We start from the raw sequence: 20050 nt of genomic DNA on the forward strand, positions 1-20050 counted from the left end.
TGTTTGGGATTCTCAAAGGGGTCGCAAATTGCGGGACTCATTAATATTAATGAGCCTCTCGCAATTTGCGAGCCCATTGGGAATGCTCGCCCTCCCAGTGATGGTGGCATGCTGGGCTCAGCAGGCCACCACGTCTGGGACTGCTTTTAAATAAAGCAGTTTAAAAAAAAAAAAAAAAAATCAGCCCGTTTAACATGCATTTAAAAAAAAAATTTGAAAATGAAACGTTTTAGTTTTATTTTTTAAGGGCAGGCAGAGGTCCCTGGGACCTCTGCCTGCCTGCATTTGCAAAGGGGAAGGGGTCCCCTGGGGACCCCTTCCCATTTGCGAATGCATTACTATCTACTTGAAGTAGGTGTTAATTGCAAGTGTTTTGCGACCGAAAAACATTTGAGACTCGCTATTTACAGAGGTGATGGTGTGCACTTCTCAGATGAGGGGAATAGAATATTTCTCCTGAATGTAAGACTGTGCATTGGAACCTACTTATAGGTACCTAAATCAGCCACAGAACCCAAAAGCTCTTTTCAGAGCTACCCTACCTCTAATCACTCCAAATGATGATCTTTTTCTAACTTTTTTCTAACTTTTTTCACTATTTTTCACCAAAGTACACTCCCCGGTACGCTGCCCGGTGCGCGTACAGGGCGCTCCCCCCGCGAAAATTTAATTTTTTATTTTTTTTTACTATATGGGCCTCCTAAGCCCTCCTCAGAAAACCTAGGGGGTCAGGGAGTGCCTACCGTGCCCCCTTATACCCATTCCCAACGTTGTTTGTCTGCCATTTTCTGTCTCAAATCTACCGAAACACAAAATGGAGGACTCCCGCAGCGCTGCCAGGAAGCGCTCCCAAAAAATGTTAAAAGGTAATTTACATAAAAAACACTGGAGACACTTTCACCAAATATAGAATAGCTCATACTACATACCAATCCCTACCATTTTCCCAAATTTGATGCAATTCCATTGAGCCATTTAGCCTGTACACCTCTTTAAATATCCTGAGGTAAATTACTTCACAAAAACACACCTGAAGTGTTAGAATTGACAACCAATTAAAATGTTACTTTCATTTTCTACTTTTTTTTCCTGACATTTCATTGGTTATGTACATGAATATATATAAAGAAAGAGAGGGAAACACAGACATTTTGACTACTACTTCCTGAAGTACATTTCATAAAAATTTTCACTAAGAACTTCAACTTCTTTTTGAACGGTAAGTTGTTATTTTGAAAACTGAAGTATATTATGCACTTTAAGTTAATATCAAAAACTTTTTCTGATAGTTATATACTATCCCTCTGTAATAGTTATAGATTTAGATAGACTTCTCTGTTATAGTTATGGATGGATTTAGGCTTGTCTTGTATAATTATGAATTTACTTAGGTTTCATCACATACACTTTTTTATATTTCTACTTCCAGTCTGATACCACACACTGCCCAAAGATAAATTCACTGTTAAAAACTACTTATCTGAACTTAAACCCAACAGTGCCCTATCTCTACTGATATATATTTTTTTTTATGCAAATTTCAGCCAAAATGGAAGGAGAACAGAACGTTTCATTTGAAATTGTCCTAAAGACGAACAATGAAGAAAACATTGAACCCAATGACTTGGAATTCATGGACGAATCACGAGACCATGAACTTCTACAATGTGTAGAATCTGTGGATTTCCTCCTTCAAAATGAGGACATTTCTGACAGTCAAATGATAGAAGTTATGTATAATTTGGAAAAAGAATCTGAAAAATAAATGTATATTTAATAATTCTAAAATTGTTTGACATTATTCATTTTTATATGTAATTCTTAAACTTGTACCAAATTGATTATAATGTAAAGTCAGACTTATAGTATACTGTGCAACTTTTTTGTGTTGCATAGTAATTTTGCTCATAGATACTTCCTTTCTCCCACTATATTATCTCCAATGTGTATTTGACATCTCTTTTTCATCTCCTGTCTCCATGTTCTTTCTGCTTTCCTGACAGACTATGATATGGATTCCATATATCACAATAACTTCTGTACCAACATGCAAGATATCTACAGAGGAAACGGTGTACATTAAATTTAACACTCAACATTGGTACCTACATGTTGGTACTTAAAACACCCAAACACCACAACAACTCTATGCAGAGCTACCCTACCTCTAATCACTTTAAATTATTATTTTCCTTTTTCACTGTGTTTTCCCCGTAGTACGCTCCCCAGTACGCTCCCCGGTGCGCGTACCGGGCGCTCCCCCCGCGAAAATCAAAAAAATATATTTATTTTTTTCGCCCCGCGGGCCCCTTTTATGGCCCCCATATCAAACCTAGGAGGTCAGGGGGGGTGTACCCTGCCCCCTTTTGGTCATTTCCCCCTTTGATTTTTGCCACCTCTTGTGTCTCAATCCAACCGAGACACAAGATGGCAGCCGCTGTGGACTGTTTCGAATGTTTACAGACACCCGAGAGCCAATCAGCTTTCCGTGCGCATGTCGCGTGGGGCGCCCGGAACGCTCCCTGGTGCGCGTACCGGGGCGCGGCTATAGATATATAAATTTTTTTGAACCTAAATTACTCAAAATCCTCTGGAGCACATATCTTGAGACATAGCAAAGGCACATCGGGCTACCAGTCCCTACAATTTTGCCAAGTTTGGTGCAAATCCATTCAGCCATTCGAGCTAAAAGTGAAACAGACCGCCCTATGGAAATTAACATGGGGAAAACACGTTTTGGGACCCCCCCTTTTATCTCGCCCCCTGCTTGACGAATCCCCCCCAAACTTTCAGGGAAGGAGCGGAGAGCCGCGAGGCAAAGTTGCTGTAAAATTCAGGCCGATTCCTCAACCGGCGCCAAAGTTATTCCAAATAGAATGTTGCGATTTCCCTATGGAAAACAATCCTAACTAGAACTACCTACTGGCGATATATATGGTTGGTTGGTTCGCGGAAAAATACTGAAAAAATAAACTTACCTGGAAAAGAAGCTGTGGTCTGTCTCCTGCTTCGCCGGTCCTGTGGGATTGGACGTGGTATTGCGGAGTTCCTGTGTGTGTGTGTGTGTGTGTGTGTGTATATATATATATATATATATATATATATATATATATGTGAGGGCGATAGATAGATATATATATAGACCTTGGAGTAAAAAAGAGCCAATACGCTATTAGATTGTGGAAAGATTCAGACCGGACCATTCCCACAAATAATTATGTAAATATGGTCCGGTCTGAATATTTCCACAATCTAATAGCGTATTGGCTCTTTTTTACTCCAAGGTGTGTCTCTGTGTCTCTGTGTCTCTGTGTCTCTGTGTCTCTGTGTCTCTGTGTCTCTGAGCTCTCGCTGAGCTCGTCATGAGCGTCGAAGGGGTTAAAAAGAGTCCGGTCTAAAAAAAATTATAAAAATTGTTTAAAAAAGATAAAAAGTTTTGAACTAACTATTTCCGAGGGTGGGGCCAAAACATTGTTCTGAACCTCAACTTCCGATCGAAATAATATATTTTAGGAACACTGGTCTTAACAGTCAACGTGGTGATGAATGTAATAGAGGACAAATAAATAACATACGGTTTAGATCTTGAACAGGCTTCCTGCAAAGGTCACAAATTCTCTCTTTCCTAATGAATCCCTCCCATGCTCCTGTTAAAATTCGTAAAGGGAGCAGGTTCAGCCTTAATAGCAAAATAGTTCTGCGCATACCATGGGGAAGGTTTCATAGGACGTATGGTTGTGGTTTTTAGGTCTCGGCCTGACGAAAGCAGCGCATGTGCTGCCCTCATCATACGAGGGCTTCTTGGAATCAATACAGATTCCGAAGCTCTCGGAGGCGGAGTTGAAGCCCCGCCCATCTTCCTCATTTGCTTCCATGCAAAACACAGGCTCACGATTGAAAAGACGGCTTCTTAGTCCCTCCATGTTGCCGCCTTGTCTGCTTTTGGCCCCGCCCACCGGGATTGGATTGTTTACTGGGGGCGTGTTACTATCTCCTTTAATTACAGGGTGAGGACTTTTTGTCATTCCGGCTGGAGCAAGGCGCACGCTGTGTACTTATTGTCATTCCAGCTTGTTTGCCTATGTAACCTTCTGATTTAGCCCTCCCTCTACCACAGTACTTTTTCTTTACCTTGCTTCTCCCTTTGCTGATCTTACTACCTCTTTTTTCTATCTGTTTTATTTTTAGCTGACAAAAATAAGTTTTTATTTTTGTATTGTTTAAAATAAAAATGAAAGTGAAAATCCCCAAACGCACCTTAAATAAGTTAACTTGTACGTTGCATACGCTTGGCGTGTTGCTTGGCAAACAAGGGTGTTCTTGAATTGCTCGATTAAAATACGACACCCTTCACTTCTATGACATCTGACATTTTATTCTATTGTCCATTGCATGTATAGATTTCCAGTCAGTGTGTCTAGCGTGCCAGTCTTATTTTCATGAACGTTGGTTAAAAATCAAACATGCTGATAACGTGATGCTGCACTTCTATTGTATATCAGTAGTAAGCTGGACAACAACTGTGTAGTGACAATTAATAATCGAAGTTATAACAGATTTAAAGTTGTGTATATTGGAATTGCTTGCGATCAGTGTAGCATTCTGGCATACTCAAAGATGGCGCAGTAACAATGTCTGTTTTCATTAAATGTTTAAAGTCAAGTGTTCATTTATATTCAAAATTCATCTGCACTTTCTTACCCTGCAACCCATGTTTTTTTATTCATAATTGCTGCCATAGAGGATACAATGTAGTCCGTTCTCTATGTTGTAACTAAATAGAACAAATGGTGGGTGGTTCATTTAAGGGATGAAACTACAAACCGGAACACGGATTGGCTACACTGCTGCATATAAATTAGTATAATACGACTTTTGCTGTACTGGACTCTCTTTTCATAAAAAACATCATAGGCAACTCGTGATTAGCTTCGAATGTGACCCGGGCAGATTTAGACAGACACCACCGCCACAACATTCTCACCCTCACATTCATGAAAGAATCGCATGCTCTGGTGTTCCTCCGTTAACCATTACTTCTGATCCTTCTGGCTCTTGCAAGTGATGAGTGGGTTTTCACGCTGGTGCGTGACGTGTGCAGTCACATCCTTGTTACGACAGTGCATATTACCGGAGTTTGAACTAGTGGTCCTTTGGAACAGTTACGTTAAAATTGATAAAGATAGAATAAACAATTTAAAATAGTTTACTCTGGTTTTTAGAAATGTTTTAACAACAAAGATCACAGGAAATTGCAAATGTGATCATACAATTGGGTGAAGATTAACACATTTTACATAAGCCATGCACGTTGTCACAGGAGGTATGTCATATAGGAGCTGGCAATGGAATCAAGTGCATTATTTGCAGTGTGGACTAAAAGCATATTTAAGCTCCACTGTAGGTAAAGATGTAGAGGCACAAACTTCCGGTGTGTTAGAACAATACGTTTGTGTGATACATAATTCTCCTGGTATAATCATAGGCTGGATATGAAACAAACATTAAAAATGCAATAGGTCTCGGCTTTCATTAAGTTAAAGCCATTTGCTATGCTATACAATACAATTAGCAAAGCAAATAGCTTTAACTTAATCAAAGGCGAGACCTATTGCATTTTCAATGCTTGTTTACATGTGTTACTGTCCACTATTATGTTGTTCCTGATGTACCATGAACACAGAATAATATCTCTTTGATGACTGACTTCATAAATTGATTTTTAATCAAGTTTTTCAAAACTTGCTTTGCGAGGGTACTTGCTTCGCTTTGCCAAATTCCCCCAAAAATCTAATGCCTTGACATAATTCGTAAAAACAGCGCTTCTCTCCTTTAAACAGAAAAAACAAGCATTTGCAATGCAATAGGTCTCGCATTAGGAAAGTTTGAGCTATTGGTCTTGTAAATGACACATTTTTTAATTTGTGTTGGTTTTGAAAATAGCGAAATTAATAGCTTTGTCATTCACAATGCCAATAGTTTTAACTTTTGCAAATGTGACACCGGAAGCATTTGTAATGCAATATGTGTTGTATTTACGTGACTTAGATGTATTGATATTACAAATAACAATGGCTTTTAATTTTTTTAAATAATTAATACTTAAGTTATTGTAATTTATAATGGCAATAGCTTAAACTTTTGTAAATAACTTTTGTAAAGTTTATGTTCAGTGTATTATATTGTGATGAAAATCGAACAGAAGTGAAATATTAACATCTTTTTGTGTCATTTGTAATAAAGCTTGAAACATTGAGAGGACGTATTTGAACCAGCTGTTGAATGGTGGCGCTGAGTGATGCTGTGGTGGCGCTGAGTGATGCTGTGGTGGCGCTGAGTGATGCTGTGGTGGCGCTGAGTGATGCTGTGGTGGCGCTGAGTGATGCTGTGGTGGCGCTGAGTGATGCTGTGGTGGCGATGCGACAGACAGAGCGAGGGCGACAGACAGAGCGAGGGCGACAGACAGAGCGAGGGCGACAGACAGAGCAAGGGCGACAGACAGAGCAAGGGCGACAGACAGAGCAAGGGCGACAGACAGAGCAAGGGCGACAGACAGAGCAAGGGCGACAGACAGAGCAAGGGCGACAGACAGAGCAAGGGCGACAGACAGAGCAAGGGCGACAGACAGAGCAAGGGCGACAGACAGAGCAAGGGCGACAGACAGAGCAAGGGCGACAGACAGAGCAAGGGCGACAGACAGAGCAAGGGCGACAGACAGAGCAAGGGCGACAGACAGAGCAAGGGCGACAGACAGAGCAAGGGCGACAGACAGAGCAAGGGCGACAGACAGAGCAAGGGCGACAGACAGAGCAAGGGCGACAGACAGAGCAAGGGCGACAGACAGAGCAAGGGCGACAGACAGAGCAAGGGCGACAGACAGAGCAAGGGCGACAGACAGAGCAAGGGCGACAGACAGAGCAAGGGCGACAGACAGAGCAAGGGCGACAGACAGAGCAAGGGCGACAGACAGAGCAAGGGCGACAGACAGAGCAAGGGCGACAGACAGAGCAAGGGCGACAGACAGAGCAAGGGCGACAGACAGAGCAAGGGCGACAGACAGAGCAAGGGCGACAGACAGAGCAAGGGCGACAGACAGAGCAAGGGCGACAGACAGAGCAAGGGCGACAGACAGAGCAAGGGCGACAGACAGAGGGCGATAGATAGATAGAGGGCGACAGTAAACATCCCATATTCGAGGAATTTACTGTGTGCAATTTTAATTTTGATTCAACGTTTCAATGCGTCCCCTCGAGCGCCTGTGTTATGCTACGAATATAAATGATTTTGCAGATGTTAATCACTGTAACCAAACAAAAGGAGGCGGACATGTGGCCTCTGGCTTCAAAGGCACAAAACCTGAGTTCAGATCTTAGTTCCTGCACATAGGCAAAGCGTTTTATCTGACAGTTTTGTGCTTTCTGAGCGGGCGGGCACAGCGAGTGCTGAGAAGCCTGATTACCAGTGTGCTCATTGTTTTGACTACCTCCTTACAGTTTTTTTTCTACCCAGCCATGAAGTGAAGGCACCTCAGCAAGTTAACTACACCACATATTTCTGCGTGCAACAAGAAGTATCTGGGGTCTGATTCCAGTCGGGGCGAGTTAGACGTTTATCCTTTTTTGACCAACAAAGTCAGTTTGAAATGGACAGTAAAATAAATAAAACACGCTGCACGCCTTCTGCTGTGGGCTCAGAGACGAGAAAGGACAGGGAAGGAAGGCCCGGCAGAAGAGCTGTTATGGCTGACGCTTGTGGATGTCTGATGCTCGTGGACGCCCGACGCTTGTGGATGTCTGATGCTCGTTGACGCCCGACGCTTGTGGATGTCTGATGCTTGTGGACGCCCGACGCTTGTGGACGTCTGATGCTTGTGGACGCCCGACGCTTGTGGACGTCTGATGCTTGTGGACGCCCGACGCTTGTGAATGTCTGATGCCTGATGCTTGTGGACGCCCGACGCTTGTGAATGTCTGATGCCTGATGCTTGTGGACGCCCGACACGCTTGTGGACGCCCGACACGCTTGTGGACGCCCGACACGCTTGTGGACGCCCGACACGCTTGTGGACGCCCGACACGCTTGTGGACGCCCGACACGCTTGTGGACGCCCGACACGCTTGTGGACGCCCGACACGCTTGTGGACGCCCGACACGCTTGTGGACGCCCGACACGCTTGTGGACGCCCGACACGCTTGTGGACGCCCGACACACGCTTGTGGACGCCCGACGCCTTGTGGACGCCCGACGCCTTGTGGACGCCCGACACGCTTGTGGACGCCCGACACGCTTGTGGACGCCCGACACACGCTTGTGGACGCCCGACGCCTTGTGGACGCCAGACGCCTTGTGGACGCCCGACACGCTCGTGGACGTCCGACGCGCTCGTGGACGTCAGACGCGCTCGTGGACGTCAGACGCGCTCGTGGACGTCAGACGCGCTCGTGGACGTCAGACGCGCTCGTGGACCACATTTAGTAATTATTACAAAGAGCATATCTAGGTATTCCAAACAATTTGCAAATAAATTAAATCTCTTACTATCACATACTTTTTCAGGTCTAGAAAACTGTGATAATGGTACTTTTAGAAAGCCAAACACCCCCGTCAAAATAAGAAATTCCAATATGAACAAATTATTTCCACCACCATCAATAGAACTTTAACTATGTGTTTTTGACATGTAAAACGGCCTCACAAAAAGACAAAATAGGGACAAAGTGATCTGAAAACCTTCTTTTCTAATACCAGTTATCACAAACTACAAAACACATTTCTTTCTTGCATCAACAAGACTACAATCGTTTTGGAAATAAAAAAAATACTGTTCAAACCATCAATATTTTATGAGAACATTTTGTGCAGTGCCAAACGGGAGACAGAGATAGAAAGAAGCCAACACAGAAATATGATGCCAGAAAAGTACAGTCGGGGGGAGGTGGGTGGGGGTCATTACCCTGGCCTCTCTAAAGTTAGATGCACGGTTGTCAGCGTCAATGCTGCTGAGACTTCCTCTCTCCCATCCTCGCCCCTCTTGAAGTAGCTTTTAATGAATTGCATAGGGAAGAGCTTGTGTCTAAGTTGGTGCCCGAGTTGTGTGTTAATGATATAAGTGACACTGGAATCCAAACAGAGTTGGGTTGGTAGGGCTGCGAGGAGCATCTGTACTTGAGAGGAAAAGGAGGAGCTGAGCTTCTAATTTGCAATGATTACCAAGTATCTGAAAGTGCAAGATGGGTGCAACACTGATTCGGAGATAAAATGTCATCTGCATACTTGCAAACTCTCCTTGGCATGTGCTGGAGAAACACGGTTGGGCAGGCGAGCACATTTTACACCGCGAGCCAGCTAATCGCAGAGTCAGAGGCGAACAGTGTGAAGAGACAACGTAGATTAAGACTACGAGAGAGGCAGAAACGGTCTAGGAAAGAGATCGCGAGAGAGAAAGTGGAAGGCAGAGCAAGGGGAAGAGTGCGAGAGTGCAGGTGTGAACGAGTGTGTGTGTATGTTTGTGTGAAAGAGAGAAATAAGCAATGATGTGACATATCGAGAAAGAGGTACAAAGAAAGGATTACCATGGGAAATAGTGAGAGAGAGGGTGAAACAGAGGATGAAACAAAGAAAAAGTGTGTTAGAGAGTCTTCATGATTGAATGAGCGCCTCAGAGGGCGTGTGTAAGAAAGAGAGAGTGTCGAGCAGCTTGCTTGCAAAAGTGGTCAACAAACAGCTCCTGGAAAGCTTGGTTCCGAAGTACTTAAGACAAACACCGGTATATCTCGGCACAAACTTGGATTAAAAATGTGGTAATGGCTAAAGGACAACCATCAGTTCAACGCCAATCAGCCTATTCAATGTCGGTAAAAGCACGCAGGGGATATACTCAAGCTTCAGGTCAACTCCAGCAATTGTTAATTGGGTATATATGAGAAATACCGATATAATGCTTAGCAAGATGAAGCTATACTCCGACAGTGTTGTTGCAGGGCATTCGCACAGCCTGGCGTGCGGATGAGACTGCTTAAAAGATCGGCCTCAACCTATTCTGACAAAAGCCTTTGATGCAGCAGGGGGCGGAGCGGATCCCTTTGAAGTGAAGCTGCTGGCGGCACCACGCTGGGGAAGCAACAGATGGCTGGCTTTGATGTGAGGCAGGCAGGTGGATAGAAGCGCGTGCACGGGACACATGCACTTCTGGAAATCCACATTTTTGAGAGCTTAGTTTAGCTCTTAGTTTAGCCCCAATAGTCTCGTCCTATCCATTCCTTGCGGAATGGGATAGGCGAGACCTAAAAATCATGTTTTAATGCAACCCTTCTGGAGCTTGAATCACTATTCAATAAGCTATTACCCCATCTTAAGCTTGCTGACACGGCAAACACATAGGTATAAAGAAGTCCAAATTCAAGCCGGAGTGTAGATTGAGCAGCTGCACAGTTCAATATACATAACTAGTGCCAAATGCGCCCTTCCACCTTCTCGAAGAAGCTCCAGTACCGCTCATCCATTGATTCACAGGTGTAATGATGGTGGAATTTTAATTTTATAAACTGTCAAAACATGGGCAAAATGTCTTTGCCCGCAATGTTTATATAGCCTACCGATTGAGGAAGCCTGGGAAATTACTAATATTATTACAGCAGTTTCTGGAAAACATTCTACCTAAATACATGTACAACTTAACTTTTAGCTTGTCTTTCACCAAAAAAAAAAAAGAATGCAAATCTTTACTAACCCCGAATCCCCTGGACCTAAAAACCAAAACTTTGCTCTTGGTAATGTTTATTTTTAGGAAATGAGTGTCAGCATAGTTGCCTAACTAAAAAAGATGTATCTGTATACCGGTCAAATCTAGCAAGATGGCATCATCTGCGTAGAGTAGGTAACGGAGTTTCATTGTTCCTAAATTTGGAGTGTCACCCTTATACTGTCCAACTCGACTAGGCAAGTATTTGATATAAAGGGAAAAGTGGAGCAGCGCAATCACCTTTGCTTCAACGCATTAGAGGTTTCCACTATCTCGAAAGGCCCTGGTTTCCTCCCATCAGGACCTGTGTCTAAGTCAAAGAGTGCACAGAAATAACTAGCCTAAGCAGGTGCGCCGGGATGCCCACTGTAATCGACTTCCTCGGCAGCATCAAACGATCAACCCTATTGAACGCTGTGGAGAAATCTATAAAAGTAGCATATATGGCCATACCCTTACCTACTGCATACTTTTCAACTAATGTTTGGAGCGCAGTGATAGTATCCAAAGTACCATAATGCTTGTGGAAGCCAGTCTGCTCCGCAGGGACAAGATTATTCTCAAAAGCCCATTCCTGAAGATGCAGGAGAAAACACTTGGCAAACAGTTTCCAATCACATCCAATAATGCCGATAGCTGGCAGGAGAGGTTTTAGGGACCCCTTTTAAATAAAGGTACCACTATGCTTCCTTAAAAAAGAGAACGTATAGTCCCATGTGCGTAACAGTATTGGAACACTGGCTGGAGAAGAATGGCCCATGCAGAAATATCTTATTTAATGCGGGATATCGGCTTATCCTCCGGACCCAGCGCCCCAGAATGCCTAGCACCCTTAATAAACCTTTTCATCTCCTCACAGGTGGGAGAGCATATATAAGAGGTGAGTTTGGGGATAGTCTGTAATGAGTTATGCATAAGGAGACTGAGCTGACGCATGACTGAGCCCTGAGAGAGGACCGTAACTATACCCAGCTCATTTCCTTCGGTTGCCCCGTTGCCTACCCCCGTTCCTTGTTTCCTACCCCTTTTCCCTTCTGCCATTTAAAAAACAATGATAGTACAGAGGGATGTGACTTCAAGAGGGACATATGGGATGGAGGCCTCTGTCGAATTGTTTTTTTATATTTATTTTTATTAATGAAAAACAAAAACAAAAACATTTGCAAATGCCTTACATCACGGATTAAGCAACAGTTCTACAAACAAATGGTGAGTAGCGTACGGAAATTCCACAAGGTGAAAGCTGAATATCAGGATAAAGCGGCGTGCGAACGTTAATACACAATAAATATCAGTCCAACCATTTCGACATTGTTCACAAGTCCACCACCCTTAGAAACAGGATTTAAAAAATACGGAAAGTTCGAGTGGCAGGCGGGCGGAACATGATAGAACCGTGAACAAAACAACGATCGCTACCCGTTTGCAGCATTTAAAGGCAAGACATTATGAAAGATCTAGAAACACAACCACCCCTAGAACCCGTCCACCCACCAATCAATATAACCCCTCAGGAAGGCATCAGATTTCGAAACATAGTAACAAAACAAAGACATTACAAAAACACCCCTCCCCCCACCCTGCACCCCTGCATATGGCTGTCGCCTAACCCCAACTAGCAGTGTGCCTGTCGACCCATCTAACTAACTACCAAAAATAGGAAAGTGGAGGAAATCTTCATACATGCTCCCGGTCTCCCCTCCCCCCTGCCAGAAGCAAACGACCTCTGCCAAATATGTTAAAAAATAAAAACCCTTAGGAGTTACTGGCAAAAACAAACAGGGGAAGTTGTAAATACCCCCCAGCCTCCCGCATCAATAATGCTAGCAAATCCCGTGTCCATTCAAGTCATAATATCGGACCAGACTGTCCAGCTCATCCCTGGCCCTTCCGATCTTTCCTGCGAACTCCTACCGGTAGAACCACCACATTAACAAGAGAGTCAAGGTGTCCGAGGAGTTCAAAAAAGTTGCAACTGGAACAAGTCAGAAATGTTAGGTCAATGAGAACTCCCACCTCGAGGAAATGTTCCTCCACCAACAGTAAGTCACGATAGTGCTCCCTCCAAAAATTTATTGAAACTGCCTGGGAGGAAAAAGATCTTAATTCTATCCAAAAGTCAATAATGGAGGTTTCCAGGGGTGGAGGATCAAGTGGTTCCACCTCAATCGGTAGCACTGTTTGGTGTAGTGATCTGTCCAAAATCTCGAGTTCGCAAGTATTCACTCGGACCCTGACCGAGGGCGACAACTCTTCTATCTGCACGGGGCCCTCTTTCACCGTTAAGATGTGCGTCATGGGGGACTCAATTTGTTTCAGGTCTTGCAAAGGATCAGAGTCCGGTCTCAAACTCCCAGTCTCAATTACGACGATCATTTTGTAGACAATGGTTTCCACTTGCGAGTGAAGTGTCGCGATGGCGGCCAATACAATCCACAGCGATGGTACACACACCGTCCGATCCATCTCCTCTGGTTCGATTTCAAGCTAAATCTTTTACCCCAGAGGGTCGGAGTGCTCCGGGGCGGCAGGCAGGAGCGGGCGGTACGGAGGGCGACTTGTCAATTCAGCGATCTGTACTCCGCTACCGCGAGCAAGGACCCCGGCCCGTCAAACCCGGGAGGCGCAGACCGGGTGTCCGGGACAGGGACCCCCGCTCACAGCCACAGAGGTTTCTTGTCACCACTCCTTCATGGTCAGCCAGACCACATGACCGCCATCCAAATCGGGCAAGGATAACCTCCGCAACGAGAGACCGGACCCTGCCTGAGTCCCACGGCCGATGTTCTTCAACTGAAACCCGGCTGGGCCAGTACTCGAGGCCCCGGCTTATAAGCTGAGCTAGGCCAAGAGATGAAACACAATATAACTCCGTCAATCGAGCTGGTAAAAGTCCCAGGACTGCACCATCAGGCTCTGCGGTGCTTCAACCACACGGAGGTCGGGCGTGAAATCAGGATATATGACAGGATTATCCAGCTAAAGACGGAGGTCGACGGAGCCGGGAGCTTAACCGGCCATCTTGGTTGCTAGTATGGCTCCTCCCCCCTGTCAAATTGTTTTTAATAGCTTAGGAGATCTGATGTGATTAGCTATAGGACCAGCTGAACCCAAGGGGGCAGTCGACCGGAACACAAGTAGCTAGAAGGCATCTTCAAAAGCCACCCATTAATAATCTTCAAGTGGTTTTCCACAGTTTACCAGAGGTCTACATGACCACAGATGCCACGGACTCTTCGTGTAGTGGATGCCGAGTTACGCCTTGTGTACTGGCTTAGGAAGGTTACCACCTCAAGTTACTAATAACCACGAGAAACTCCTATTTCAGAAAGATCAAACGATCTAAAACTGACTTCTTCAGAACTCAATTAACCTAGCCAAGAACTGACCCAAAAAACTATTCAAATTAATCAAGGCGCAAACTAAGGGTGCACCACTAGGATAAACCAGACCTAATACCCAATTGCGAGGAATTTGCTGCGTTCATACTAGGAAGACGGAAAGGATAAAGACGGTCATGGTGCTCCTTCAACTTTTACAGTGAAAAATGTATACTAAAAAATTCTGACGGCCTTGAATCCTTCCACCACTTCACAGACCCTCTCCCCGCAAACTACCTAAAAGACAATTCCACTTGTACTACCTCTGTGGCCCAAGATCATAAACACATCTCTCCTTCAAGGAACCATCCCAGATATACCCTATCTTAAAGAATCCATCGGCAGATCCATCGGACTTAAACAACTATCACCCAATATCCACCATCCCCACTCTGGCCAAACTCCTAGAAGTATGATTTACTTACTTTCTGTAACGATTTATCTGGTAGAGACGATTCTAGACGCAGATTCCTTAACGTAGAATTATCCCCAGGTGTGAGACTGGACCCGGAAAACTTTTTGCCACAGCATCCCCACGCGCCGGCGGGGACGGCACCACGTGACTCAGCCCTGACGTCGTCTGCATCCGTGACGTCAGCGAGGATACTTAAGTCCCATTCCGGCACGCCTACGTCAGTTTTCTTCGGAGAACTTTTCCGCGCCACAGCGCGGAGCCATCACTAACAAAAACTGTGAGCGAAAAAATCAGCTAAACATTAAGGAAAGAAACAAATGGTGAGGAACAGCACCATCCACAATAGTGGCAGTTATTATGCACCAAAAGTCCTGGAAGGTAAGAACAGAGCGCTGCTACTGCACAGCAAGCCCGCAAACAATTACAATAGCCTCCCATAGGACAGATAGCATGTGAAAAATTTCACAGCAGACAAGAAGCCTGCTACCCCCGCCCAGAACAGAGAAGGGGCCGATGCCAGAATGAAAGAGCAATGACAAGTCATACCCAGACAACATCAGCAAGGAGAAACATCTCCCAAAAGAGCTAAGCTTCGAGACCCGGCCAAGGGACCTCAACCCTAAAGACTGTAAAGGAGCCAGAAGTGCAAGCAACGAAAGGAAGAAGGACACTAGCAAACCCCACCCTGGAGACCAGGGTGCAGGGGCGCAGGAGTACTCATGAAACCATCAACCAATTACCAGAACAAAAGGAATGGAGCAAACAACAAGACTAGCATCCCCCTAGGCAAGGAGTAAGAAAAAGCACTCGCAGAAGACAACCACCCGGAGGCAGGCGATTGCAGAAGACCAAGGAAAGGCCATCGCAGAACGGGGAGAAGGGCGGGACGTAAAGTAATCTGCGGCTAGAATCGTCTCTACCAGATTCATTGTTACCGAAGGTAAGTAACTCGTACATCTGATAGAGACTATTAGCCACAGATACCTTAGCGTAGAATAGATACCCTTGCCAAACCCAAGGTGAAGAAGGATCTGCGAGAGGGCCTGCCCAGCCTGAACAACACAGAGCCCCAACAGGGGATGAGTCACAGGGACAGGGAGAATAGCCCAGTCCCCCATTCCCCCCCTCCCAAGCAGAAGAGACCTCGCCATCGAGGAGGAACACAACCCCACAGGGGATGTGTTATTTAGACAAGAGAGGCAGCCTAGCCCCACCAAGCAGCAGGAAGCATGGACAAGATGGAAAGGGGCCAAACCACCCCAAGCCCAGTCAAGGATCTAGAGACCCCCCGCCAGAAGCCCCAGAGGTACAGGCAGTGCAGAGGAGTACCGGGGAAGAGAACTACCCCCAGACTCCAAGGAGAAGAGGTAGAAACTAAGACAAAGGCCTCCATCGGAAAACACATACAGTACACATACAGTGAAGAGGGCAGCCGGACCTATCACAGCTTGAAGTAGACACCTGTGGGAGCGCGGGCTTGATAAACAGGCGAGGAGGCTGCAATAAAGGTTTATAAGTGGGTTTATTGATAGTAAGGGGAAGCGGAAAAGGTTGGTAAGTTGGGGATTCTTCTTCTTCCTGGGATGAGCCAGAGGAACTTGAGGCTTGCAAAGGTGTTTTCTTGCCCTCTGGCTCTTCTGGACCGGATGGTCTTTCTGGAGGCTCATAGACGGATGTAAAAAAACAATAGGGGAACCGTCAGAATGGGGTTCTTTTGTGATTATTTTGGGTTGTCCCTTCACCACACCGTTGTGACTTTTCAGGAGTATTCAACAAGGATGCAGGTTGGAACCGAGTTTTCCAATCACTAAGTCAGGAATAGGGATGCAGGGATAGTGAACTTAAGTGCCTAGGGAATGGGGGGGGGGGGGGGAGGGGGGGGGACAGTGTGTATTTACAGCTACCAGTACGTTCTATGACAAAGCGTTCAGCGTGTCCTAGTGTACATTACGCATGCTCCTTCTCCTCGCTGTACCCCGTTGTGCTCTGCCCTCCCGCTATGACTTTCTCCAGCCCCTCCCTCTGTGTGACCCTGAGCCAGTTACACTCCTCCGAGTTACGGCCACCTTCCAGCCTCCTCCGGACACCACCAGTCCTCTGACCAGCTTTCCTCTCCGTCTTCCGGGCTTCCTGACGTTCTGGAGTCCTCCAAGTCGGGTCCCGCGTCTTCCTGGTCACCACCGGGTCCCGCGTCTTCCTGGTCACCACCGGGTCCCGCGTCTTCCTGGTCACCACCGGGTCCCGCGTCTTCGCTTTTCCTCTCAGTTGTATGTCGCCGCCCTGTTCCTCCTTCCGCGTCTGCTCTCTCTGCTGTATCCTGACCCCGCGCGCCTTTCATTGGTTCGCGCTTCTCACTTCTCACTTCTCACTTCTGGGGTATGGAGGCAGGACTTGCGGTTCAAGCCGGCGACCGACATCCTCCTGTGGAAACACGGGAGATGAACATGGACGTTGTAGTCCATTGGAGCGTGGCAGATACCATGGTCGTGTCTGCACTATCCGGGTGAGTGCGGGATCTTTCTCACAACACCCAAGACAGTACTGCACGCTCCTCAGTCAATAGGGGCAGGTGCGAAAGAAAACGTAGTTCACAAGGCTCCAGCAGAACAAGAAGAAGGAGCGCCAGGGCCCACCCCAGAAGAGCAGGCAGACGCAGTTGGCCGCTGACAAGCGCCACCAAACTGAATGCCCAGACTATGGCAGGCTCAAAACAAGGGCACGGGCAGAAAACAAATCCTGAACTACCCCAAGAAGGAGAGCGGTCCGGACAGAGCCGATCCACGCAGAAGTGTAACCAGCCGGAAAAGAAGAGGAGACGCAAGTAAGACGGACCAAGCCGTCAACACAGGAAAGAATCCCTTCTGGAATACCAGACAGAAGGCCAACCAAACGGCGGACAAAAGGGCAAAAACTCCGCCGCACAATGCCGTAGATGGCAAAGCTACGACCAATAAGCCGAACCAGCAGAATACAGCAACACAAGGATGGGCGAGGAACCCGCAAGGGGAGTCGACACCCTCCCAGCGGAAGACAGAGCTAAACAACAGCTACAAGTACCCCACTTAGGGTATGACACATCCCAAAGAATTAATGGGAACCACGCCTAGGGAAAAAAATCCTGCATCAGAGAACAAAACCATACAACCTGCGGCAGAAACCACAGAAGGCTTAGTAATCAGCCAAAAAGTACGCTCTTGCCAAAACAGGAGCTGAACCAGGAGCCAACTGAAGAGTAGGGCCAACTAAGGGACCCCAAGGGCACAGCAAACCACACCACACAGAAAGTGTAATGGTCACTCCAAACACCAAATTCCAGGAGCAAATGGGATAGCGCCTTCCACTAAGACCCGGAGAATCAACAAACCAGCCTACTGAGGAGGAGGACGGAGCACCGCAAGAAGACGCTGAATGGCAGAGTCCGCATTGGTGTTCAACAGAAGGACACCGTCAAAGGGCAGGTCAACCAGATGCTCCCTAATATTTTCAGGAAAAACAGCATCACATAGCCAAACATGGCGACAGAGAGCCACAGAAGTGGCCATAGCATGGCCACATCCAAAGCCGCACAAAGAATAAACGCGGCCAACTCCCTACCATCCAACACATGGCCCAGCAGATCAGAATGGGCACCCTCATGGGAGACATGAGAAAGAAGGAACTCCACAGAGTCCCACAGGCTGGAAGTAGCCCTAACCAATACACCCAGAGTGTTGAGCGCCCGCAAGGCAGCACTGGAAGAAGCAAAGACGTTACGCCCCCATGAATCCAGCCAACGGGCCTCCCGAGACAGAGGAAACACCACCACAGGCAAGTACGGAAAAGTCATCCGTAGAAAAGAACACAGAGTAAAAGAATGGAAGGAAAGGCAGACCGGGTTGTGCGGAGCCGGACAGTGGCGATGCAGGAGCGGCTGAGACACCAGATCATACGTGGCCCCCAGCATAGAATTATGGAGCGCCGCTTCAAAAGGGAAGGAACAGCCCCCGTCCACCAGAGCCCTGGTGGAGAACTTCCAAAAGGTTATCCGTATGAAATGTAGTGACAGCTTCACCCATCAGCAGAATACCAGCGGCTGTGGAAATAGCCTGAACAAAGGCAACACTGGCCTCAGTAGGGCGTCACAGAGGAGAAAGTAATTCCTCCATGGGCGACGGCTGCAGACTGAGCCGTCCGTCCCCAAGTCCAGGGGGAAGCGGCCAGCCCCGGAATAGTGGGGGATCCACCGATGAATGGGGAACTGGAGGGGCCCCTAGGGAAGGCGGAGAGGCCGGTGAAAAAGCTAGCCGCGTGGGGGGGGAAGACACCAACAGATGACAGACCTCAGGAGACAATCAAGAACCAACGCCAGCATAGCTCCGTGGAGTCCGACACAGGCGCCTGATCGACTGAGATCGGCGCCGGAATGGGTACTTGCGGCCTGCCCCCACGTGCTCCCCAGGAGAATGGGGTGGGGTCGACACCGATACGGCGAAGGAGCATCACCGAAAAGGCACCGGCTCGGCCTCAGACGTGACTCCACCGGAGCTGGGGAAGAAGGCACCCGGCACCGAAACGGCACTGGTGAGGCAGCCGTCTGCTCAGAGGACCGAGGGTGACTCGGGGGCAAGCCCGCAATCCCGGCAATCTCCTGCGACACAACAGGGAGTCCTGTAGGGATTTGCAGCGAGGCAGGGACGCCAGGCGCTGAAGAGGGGAGCCCTGAAGGACTACACCTCAACAACAACACCCTCCTACGACCTGAAGCCGAAACCTTCGGCACTGGGGCCAGAGCCGCCGGCAACTCCGCAGAAGTCCCCGAACGAGGCAATGGATGCACGGCCGTCTCAGGAGGTGGAGGAGCGGCCAAAGAAGCCTGCTGAGCCGCAGCGTAGGCTGTCATTTGGGTCCTAGTCGCCCCAATGCCTGGAAACAGTGGGTAGGAAAGAGATAGGCAGGGGCGCACGTCCCTAGGGGAGCTGGCACCCACCGCTGAAGGAGAACAAGGCCTCGGAGACAAGCTGAAGGACCTACCAGCCGGTGAACAACGCCCTTGGGGCCATGGCGAGGGACGATGTCGCAGACGGAACCGGTGGCTCTTTGTTTCCAAAGTAGGGGACGGACGCTGCGAGGACACCTACCTGGACAAGCAGGCCGACTGCAATTTCATCTGGCGCTCCCGCCGTGACTTAAGCTGCTGACAGGCTTCGCAATCCGTCAAGTTGTGGTGCTCGCCACATGTAAATCTGGTGAGGGTTGTGGTTCTGAAAATTCTGGACTCGTGTAGTAATTCTGGACTCGAGAATAAAACTTCATCGTAACATGACGAATTTAGTATCAAAAGACCGAGAATGACGAGTACACTATGTACAAGCATTTTCATCATATTCGAGTGACGATTTCTCCTCGAAATCATCATTATCGTTCTGAACCCTCAGCTTCCATTTTATGCACGGCAGCCATTTTGTGAGTTGCCCTTTACATAGGCTCATAATCCAGCCAAATTCGATCCCAAAGGACACGTACACCTTGATTGA

At 47.1% G+C, this 20050-nt stretch overlaps 1 protein-coding gene and 1 non-coding gene across 14 annotated transcripts in view; one reads left to right on the forward strand and one right to left on the reverse strand.

Moving 5' to 3' along the window:
- Window positions 1–20050, reverse strand: part of PARP10 (poly(ADP-ribose) polymerase family member 10) — an 803115-nt gene that overhangs the window by 498241 nt on the left and 284824 nt on the right. The gene's annotated exons all lie outside the window — the stretch shown is intronic.
- Window positions 5043–5143, forward strand: LOC144829903 (small nucleolar RNA U13). Its single transcript, XR_013610881.1, has one exon. It is a non-coding gene; the product is annotated as a small nucleolar RNA U13 (small nucleolar RNA).

This window comes from Lissotriton helveticus, chromosome 4_1 (assembly GCF_964261635.1).
Source record: "Lissotriton helveticus chromosome 4_1, aLisHel1.1, whole genome shotgun sequence".
Taxonomy (NCBI): domain Eukaryota; kingdom Metazoa; phylum Chordata; class Amphibia; order Caudata; family Salamandridae; genus Lissotriton; species Lissotriton helveticus.